The 10,095-nt window shown below is 32.6% G+C and overlaps 1 long non-coding RNA gene across 1 annotated transcript; it reads right to left on the reverse strand.

Annotated features, from left to right (window-relative positions):
* Positions 4,742 to 7,762, reverse strand: LOC108662109. The gene is made up of 2 exons (XR_001927891.1): positions 7,556 to 7,762; positions 4,742 to 5,100 (listed from the first exon to the last, which is right to left on the reverse strand). It is a non-coding gene; the product is annotated as an uncharacterized LOC108662109 (long non-coding RNA).

Consider the following 10,095-nt stretch of genomic DNA (forward strand, 5'->3'; position numbering starts at 1 on the left):
TAATAATATTTTATTAATAAAATATTATTTTATTCTAAAAATTTTATCTTGTCTCCTTGGTACCCAAAATACCTTATTATGCCTCACTTGACTTCCAAATCGCCTTTTATCTCACAAATTTTCCTCTAATAAAATTATTATTATTTTATTATTATTTTCTCACTTGCGAAACATTTTATCCTAAACTACTCCTTTCATCTTTTATCACTTCTAAACATTTTAATTGACCTCAATATGCATTCGATCAATTTTATTTATCACCATATCAAAGTATGGGGTATTTCACCACGTGTCACTGTAAAAGTAATTTTATACTTTAGTTATCTGATTTAAAGTATATATGAACATATTTACCTTTTACACCATGTTTTTGGTGAGTTTCGATATTTTTGAAGAAAAATGACGAAAATGCCCTTGTGAGCCAAAAAATAATATTTTATTGTTTTGATTTGGAAACGACTTATGATTTCTTAAAATGCGAGATTTAATAACTGTCGCTCACTAGGGAGATGCGGAAGCTGATGCTAAGCCTTACGGGGTTTCGATCGGCATTCGAGGTAATGAGTGCCTATCGAGACTTCACGGCGGTTGTCACAGGCCCAATGGGAGTTTCAGGTCATGACAGTTGAGTTCGAATCCCCCCTCCCACAATTATAAAAAAAAAAACTTTTATAAGATTATGGTGGATTTCAACATGTAGTTTGAATTTTTTTTCTCTTTTATTTATCATGACTGGGTATAGTTTTACTTATTCAAATCTATTCTTAATGCATTTAATTGCCTGATCAACAATTAATTGATGTGTGAATCTAATTGACACTTGACAGAGAGAATTTAGGTAGGACTAAGATTTGAATAGTGTATGTTCATGTCATTTAAGTGATTTGATTCGCGATTTGAGTAGACATACGCCAATTGTTATACATAGCGAAATTAGGACACTCGTTTAATGAACTTAATTTACTTAATTCCTATAGACATATAGTGAACTAATTAAGTTAGGTATTTGTGCAAGCATCTCCACTGAGACTTGTCCATAGCTTTGGATTCTAGGTTAATAAAACTACCCAAGAAAGATAAATTGAAATGCCCCATACTTTGATATGGTGACAAATAAAGCTTATCGGATGTGAATTGAGGCATAATAAGGTCTTTTGGGAACCAAAGAGATAAGATAAAAATTTTAGAATAAAATAATACTTTATTAATGAAATAATATTAAAATATTAATATTTAGCCTGATGTCGAAATCAGTCATGAAGAAGGATCATATGGTTGATCCAAGTGGGGGAAAAGATGTCAAGCCTGACTCTATAAAATATTTGTATGACATACATGTGATGGATAGCATGTTTACATGCTAGGAGAGTTCTGAAAAATTTACAAAAGTCGGTATTGTACCTAGAGGTACAACAAAGTTGATTTAATCCTCGAACTAGATCAAATAGAGAATTTAAGATGAAATTGACAATTTTAAAGTCTCAGAATGATTTAATATGGTGATTCGGAGTTCGAGGATCAATTTAGAGTCAAATCAAAAATTTCACTATCTAGGGGTAAAATGGTAATTTTGCCACTCGAGGACAAAATGGGAAATTTTTCAAAGATTTTGATAACTTCTGACTTATTGGAGTATGATTTGAGGTTGAGAAGTGAAAAAGTTGTAATTCTGGTATTTTTGGACCATAGGGGCAAAATGATAATTTTGCCATCCTAGGGGCAAAACAGTAATTTTCCACCACCAGGACTCTTGTACAGCACATGGATTTTACCCAAATTTTATCATGGATAATTGAAGGAATTTATATGGTGGAGAGAGAAAGCTTAATAGTTAAGAAATAAAAATGGACCAATGAAATGGTGATACATGACAAATTTATAACCATTAAATATTTGGCTTATAAATTAACACAAATCAACCCATTTTCTCTTCATATAGCCGGCCATAGCAAGAACAAAGAGAGAAAAAGAAGAACAAGAACCCTAGGTGGGAAAATTGAAGAAAAGGTGTAGAATTTCAAGGGATTAAGCTAACAAAGGTAAAATTTCTTGATTTTATCTTGTGATTTACACTACCCATGCTTTCTTTTTCATTTTCCATGCTTAGAACTCAAGATTTCATGAGGATACCCTTGCTGGCCGAACACCTAGGAGAGAGAATTTGATGATGTTTTGGGTAGATTCTAAGATATTCTAGTGTTTTTAGTTAGTTAGTGATGTGTCGCATGAAAAGCCAACAAGAAAAATTTATTTTCTCCCATTACCCATCATTGGCCGAATTTTCTAGGGAGGATATTGTGGCTGAAATTGATGATATTTTATGATAGTTTGGTGATATTTGATGTTTAGTGATGCTAGAAATTAAATGAGAAATTTTGGTGTGAAAATTTGAATTTTTGCTTAACGTATAGACATGTGTGATTATTAACCCAAGACTGATAAATTGAATCTCATTCACAGTCACTGAGGTAATTTAGGTATAATTGGAGTGTAGAAAGTGAGAAGAATTGATTTGGAGTTAAATTGGAGATTTTAGCCGATTAGACCGAGTATAGTGTGACTTAGGTCGAATATCACATTTAAGTGATTAATCGGACATTTTGCATCCCATCGCATGCATTCATTTAGATTTAGAGAGCCTGAAATAGTTTATAATAAATTGACACAATTTATTGAAATTTGTGTCACATATGATGTATAGGTGGTGAGCCCCTTAACAAGGGTAAAGAGATTGTGCCCGAAAATCGAGAATAGGAGTATATCGAACTCCTAGTACTGTGAGTAACTTTATTATCATTTTAATTATCTAAAGTATGTTTTTATTTGGTTTTGGTGAAATTTTATGAAAATGAGTTAAATGGCTAATTTTAGGTTGTACAAACAAAAATGAGTTTAAATAAAAAGATTTTATAAATTGTTTTGGAAACTGAATGATGATTTTGAAAATAGAGTAATTGGAGACCACTGATATGTTGTAAATTTAAGACTGAATTGATGGCTTATGTTGTTGTGTTGGCATGATTGGTTGGGCTGTGTTTTATGAATTATATGAATTGTTTTATTTTACCCTTGCAGGCTGGGTAGTAATATTTTAGCCCTGTCATGCTGTCAAAATTTTATTGTATGGTGGGTTTTGCTTGCCGCAGTGGGCGAGTTTTCGTGGACCAGCCTATTAGAGGGGCATGGTAAACCCCGTTGTATCTTACCTCAATATGAGAGGCGCGGGTGGATAACTCCTGAGGCTAACACTGTTAGAGTTCACTTCACGCTAAACCACCACGTGAAGGTGAACTCAGCCAACGCTATGGAATGACTATGTTTTTAAAATAAAAATATGATTTATGCGAAATGTGAATTTTTAACAGCCTTGGCAGACTCGGTTTGGGATAACCCTCGGCCAATGTATCCTTGATAACTGAGTATGATAATGGTTTTTGACACGAGCTAAGCTTTTAAGATACTCATAAGCCATGTTAATGTTTTTAAATGAAATGAATATTTATGTTCTGAAAAACATATTTGGATGAAATGTTTTAATAGTCTCTTTTTACTCGCCTTTAGATATTTTAAATAATATTTGCTTACTCACTGGGATTATATAATCTCACCACCCTCATTTCCACCCATTTCAGGCTCAAGATAATCGGGGTAGATAGTTCATTTCATCGAGGATTACAATTAGACTAACATCTTCAAAATATGTAAATTTATCTCTCTAGATACTTTTGATCGTTCGTGGGCCCACATGTCACTGCAAATTTAATTGTATATTTTGATTACCTGTATTACAGTATATATGAATTTATTCAGCTTTTACGCTACGAAGATTATTATTTTATTTGTTTTAAATCGAAAATAGCTTAAACTCTTTTAGAACGTGATATTTGGAAATGGTTACTCACAAGGAAAATAAGAAGCTGATATTAAAATCTTGCGGGATTCCAATTGACATTTCGAGTAATGAGTGTCAATCGGGATATCGCGACTGTTGTCACGGGCTCGAAGGGAGTTCCGGGTCATGACATAAATAACAAGAGAAGCTGATTTTAAAGAAAAGTTGAATGAACTCATAATTCTGGGTCTTTAATCTACTGTTTTTCTCAACACATGTAATTTTTGTTGATTAATTTAGACTTGTTGTCTATAAAATCACCTATGACCCGTTAAACGTTTATGGGTGCAGTTGAACATTTCCAAAAAGCTAACATCTCATTCCATCTCAATTACTTGCATTTATTTACAACTATATATACTCAATCATAATCCATATATATAAATAATATGTAAAGAAAAACCCAAGTCAAACTACTAAACATACAAATTAAATTTAGTTTGAAAGAAAACCATACATATAAATACCAAGTAATATTAATTCATACCATCCTTTTTGCATAAACAATGAATGAAACTGAATTGCTAGTGTGCTTTAAAATGCTACTTTTTTTTTGCGTAAAACGATTTTGCCGTGCTTTTCTCAATTTGTTTTGCAATTCTTCTTTACCCCATATTGTTTTCTCATGAAATCATTCATATCTAGCATGTACCGGCAAGATTTAGGAATGCCACACAATTATAAACAAACTACCCCCCTCCTCATCTTAACCTTTACTTTAAAAAACTAAAAACAAAAGATAGTGGAAGATATTCATTAATAATTTCTTTTTATTTTAATTTTGTAATGGTTTTCACTGTGATAGACTTTGCATGATGAAAATAAGCATTAAAGGGTCAAACATGTAGGTAGCCTTATTAACCCAAACCCATCAGAAAACTAAATATAACAATTAAGTTATAAAGATTTACTGTCACAAATACTCAACCAAGTCAATGGGTCAGATCAGCCATCTATATCATTTATCTTTACTTCTCCTCTCTACCTTATTCTCTCATCTATAAATCTCAAACATAATGCATTACTCCTTTCGTTTCTTCTCCATTTTTTCTTGAGCAATTTTGGAGGATCTACTGCTTTAGGACGAACATTAACTTGAGTGAGAGGCAACAAGATTCAAAGAAGCCAAGTCCATGCAGTAAGTTCCATGTTAGATACATATTCCCCACCCACACACATGTTGTGTTGAGTTGACAATTGTATAGTGCCTAAAACGGTAAGAACATATAACATAGAAAATAAGTGAAGATAAAATATTGAATGGAATTTATTTTGCTAATAATGAGCTAAAGAACACTATTTAACTTTTTCAGGAAAACATAAAAGTCCTACGATCATGAATATAAAAAGAAAGTAGGGAAAGGGAGGGGAAGGTTCAACCATTAATACTACAATTGAAAAGTAGAAGACTTGGATTTCTCTTGAACTGAGTTCCCCCAGAGGAGGAAAATAACTCCTTTTGTGAGATGGTTCTAATAATAGCATAAGTAAATTGCTATGATCTGAAGGCATATAGATAATTAAAGAACAACAGACTTTTACTTATCTTTTTTTTTAATTTTGCTTTTAATAAAAAAAGAAAGCAAAGAGAAAAGCAAACTAAAAAAAAAAAAATCAAAGTATATACTGTATATTATATATACTCACATGTCCCACAAATGCTCTATTTAAACTTTTCAAAATCAAATCTTCATCTTTGACTTTTTTATTTAAAGGTTTTATTGATTACTATAATTTCCAAAAGAAAACTTGCAAAACCTTGAATAAACAAGAGTCTCAAATTTTTACTATATACTTATGGAGGTGAAACAGCAATAAGCTTGATGCTGAAAGATGAAAAAAAATGAATTAGTGTATATGTATAGTATGGAGGAATTCTTAAATGTTTACAAGTTAAATGAGTCTTACAAATATTAATAACAAAAAATATTTTTCCTAGAAAAACTAAAAATATTTGGTAAGAAAAATAATGATGTCTACAACCACATTTCTAAAAGGAAAGAATAAGGCAGCTGCAATTTTGGCCACATTTTCTAAAAGAGAAGAATAAAGCAGTTGTAGCTTTAGCAACTATCACTTCTTCAGGTTCTAAATTCTGATAAGAGTTCTAAATGCACAAAAATTAAAGAAACAACAAAAGAGGGTCTGACTTGCTAAAAAAATGCAATAATATTGAGTATAGAAGGAATATTTGATTTCTGAGGAAAATGAAGAGAAAAGAGATTAGGCAAGAGAAAAAGAGCTAAGTCGATGGTAGGCCATTAGTTGGACGATGATGAGATAAAGACATTTCATCAGCATGTGAAAGTTTCCTTTGTTTTATCGGTGCAATGTCCTTCACTTTTCTTTTACAGTAGAGATTACTTTCATCCACATTTTTTATTTGGCCATTTCTCCAACTGTACTCTCTTTCTAGTTGATTTCATTTGCTAAATACACAACCTAATGTGGAGGGTGCAAGCAACACCGTAACACAATACCATATATACATATATATTTTAAAGTTGCATTATGTAGGATATTAAAGATTCTCCATGAATTCTTGGAGTTCTTTCTTTTATAAGTCCTGACCAAATCTTTCACAAAGAATCCCTAAAAATTAAGCATACAAAAAAATAAAAAAGAGCTGACAAATGCAGTGACCACAGACTAGTAACCACTAAAGTTCCTTTGTAACTTTTCATTTGAAATTATTCAACATCTGCCCATTAGACCAGCATTTTATGAATTATTGTACTTCAAAAGCATTGAATATTGGCTGATTTATACCTATGTTATTTGAATTTAGTGGTGAGTACCAGATACGTGTAAGTACACATATATCTCCGAGTCACAACAATAGAGATTCGTATTGCAGATTATGCATTTGGTAAAAAAATTATGTTGAGAGAATTTCACACTACAGATAGCTTTAATGTATGCCAAATATAATTACTCAAAATGCCTACCACTTGAATGAAAAATATTTTGTCGAAAAATTTTGAAGCATCAAACAACTTTAAAATATTACATAGGGCCACTACACTATTTACGTAGAAATCTAATTACATGACATTAAATTGAAGGCAAAACAAAGAACAAACTCAAACTTATTCAAAAATCACCAATAAAGTTAATCTAAGGTCCTCTGCAAAACAAACAACCAACAACATCAGAATCACCAAGAAATTCCAAGAGCACTTATCTAAAGGCCTGTAGGCATCATGGCTAGATCACACATCTTGAAGGAAAATTAATAACTGCTGACAATTTACATAAACTCATTCTCTTTTCAATTTTAACACACATTAAGAACTTAACAAAGTAATACTTCGAATCTCGTGAGAAATTAAACTTAAAAAATATAAAACAACATAAATTCACAATCAAACCTCCCTTGGACCAAGAACAAAAAAAGGCCAAACAAGATTTATTACATTGTGTAAGACCTACGAACCACAATAAAAACAGTGTCCCAAAATATCTATTTAAATATCCGTTTTCTTTTTCAAACAGATATTCAAACAACTTGTCATCTTTTTCCTTTGTTTTTTTAATGTTTCAAGAGGTAGGGGTGGGGGAAAACAGATATTCAAACAAAGATATCAAAATAGACATTTTCCTCAAAACATTTCTTGGTAACCAAACAGGAAAAAAAATAAAAAGAGAAGAAGATGTAAAAACCTTAAGCTTTAAAGCAGTAGATTGGAACTGCAGAGGTAGTGAAGAGTTTCGAGAGCAAAGCTTCAATCGGCACAACACAACAAAGGAAGCTTCAGCTGTTTGTCTAGTCACGGCACAAGAAGGGCAACGAAAGGCAAGGGTTTGGCTAATCTAAGCAAAGCAGGGAAATTTTGGTAAAGTGATTGATGAGCCATGCACATGGGTTAGGGGTTAGAGATTAGTGTTTAAGTCTTGGTTTGGTTACTTTTAGACTATATTGGTAACTTTCAAAAATATCTTGAACGTGTGGTACGCTTGGCAAAAGCCTAGTTTATTTTTCATCCACACTCAAGTTCAAGTCCCTATATCAACAAAAGTTTAAATAATTTATATTTTATTAATAAATGAATAATTAATAATAATAATAAACTTTACTATATTTATATAATGAATAATTAATAATAATATCTTTAGATATTCATAACATGTTAGATATTAAGGTATAATATAACATATTTATTATTATTAGATTGTAAACAAAACTAATATTATTTTGTTTTTTTTATGCTAGAAGTTCCCATAGGGCCAAACTACCCTATTAAAGTTTTATTAGTAATAAAGTAAGCGGACACAAATAGGAGGGGAATATAAACCGTACCTTCGAGATTACATGAACATAGTATAAAATTAAAGAAAAACCAAAGGAAGGTTTTATTCCACCTGCATATTTTGGATGCTGGACTGAAAATAACTACCTCCTTTTAACAAGATTCTACGAAAAGAGAGAAATGACAATGAAAATAAATTATAAGTACTACTCCTTTGCATTTATTTAAAATGAACATAAGGAAGGTTTGATTTATCCAATCTGATAAACCCATGTAATTTACCTTGTGCTTTAGTAAATACTTGTAAATGCTGATGAAAGTGACCCTTATTGGACAAAAAATCTACAGCTTGGTTTCCTTTTCTATGAATATGAGAAACTTGATAGGAAAACTGATGTAGACATTGTCTAATTGAGACCAATAAATAACGTATGTCATGAAACCCTTACATCTTGTCTCAATCATATGCATGACAACCATTGCTTCCATTTCAACCTAAACATTGGAGATATTGTGTTGTGGACATAATGGAAGACCTCTATGTAATGCTAATAATTTTACTTTTAGGGAATTATTAGGTCCAAAGTTCTCAGAAAAGGAAAAAATAATCTCACCTTTTATGATCACGTAGTAAACCACCATCAACTACATTTTAAGAATTAGGTTTGGAGCTTCCATCAAGATTCAATTTAACCTCACTTGTCAATGGATTATGCCAACGAATTATCTAAGGTAGTAGAGGATGAACTGTAAGAAATCGGAAAACCCATGCATGAGCAATTTGAACATCACCTTTCCACTGCCCATGTTTAATGAGCTTACCATCAAAAAGTTGCATCAAAAGTTTTAGAACTTGCCACACTACTCTGTTTGGATACATGCCCATGCCCTTTGTGTTTCGCATCATTTCTTTCAACCCATAGAAACTGACAAATAAATAAAGGAAGAAGGATACAAAAGTGTCACAACCCGGAACTCCCATCGAGCCCGTGACAACCACCGCGATGTCTCATAGGCACTCATTACCCCGAATGTCGATCGAAACCCTGCAAGGCTAAGCATCAGCTTCCGCATCTCCCCGGTGAGCGATAGTTATTAAATCTCACATTTCAAGAAATTATAAGTCATTTCCAAATCAAAACAATAAAATATTACTTTCTGGCTCATAGGGCATTTTCGTCATTTTTCTTCGAAAATACCGAAACTTACCAAAAATATGGTGTAAAAGCTAAATATATTCATACATACTTTAAATCAAATAACTAAAGAATAAAATTACTTTTACAGTGACATGTGAGCCCCCAACTGAATAAGAAGATGTAGGGCTACGAACCCTTACTTTTTAGAATGCAACTCCGAGTTAATTCTCGTCTTAATCAACTATCAACAAAACTATCCTGAGCCTGAAAAATGGATAGGAAGAGGGGTGAGATTATGATTACATATTCCCAGTGAGTAAACAATTACCATCAAAAGCATCTAAAGCTGAGTAGATGGAGACAATATAAAAAAAAAACGTTATATTTCAATAATGTTGATAACGCAAAATTCGTTTCGATCTATACCAAACAATTTCTTTTCATCAAAATTTCCCTGGCTTATGAGTTTCTTAAACTTGGCCCCTACTAGAATCATTCTCGCGGGTACCTTCGTCAAGGTATCCCACTGAGACCGCCAAGGCTGTTCAATGACCCATACCCATAAACATGTTTTCACATCTGACACACAGCCGTTCCTTGGCGTTGGCTGAGTCTCACTCTCACGTGGTGGCCCGAACGTGAGGTGCACTCAAATCATACCTCAGGAGATACTTCACCCAACATCTCCCCCTGGAGGTAAGTATATAATTGAGTTACCGTGCCCCTCTCATAGGCAGTCCACGGAAACCCCCACCACTGCAGTGACCGTTTAATATACCACCAGACCCATAAAAATTCCAGTAGCATACTATGG

This window comes from Theobroma cacao, chromosome 5 (assembly GCF_000208745.1).
Source record: "Theobroma cacao cultivar B97-61/B2 chromosome 5, Criollo_cocoa_genome_V2, whole genome shotgun sequence".
NCBI lineage: Eukaryota > Viridiplantae > Streptophyta > Magnoliopsida > Malvales > Malvaceae > Theobroma > Theobroma cacao.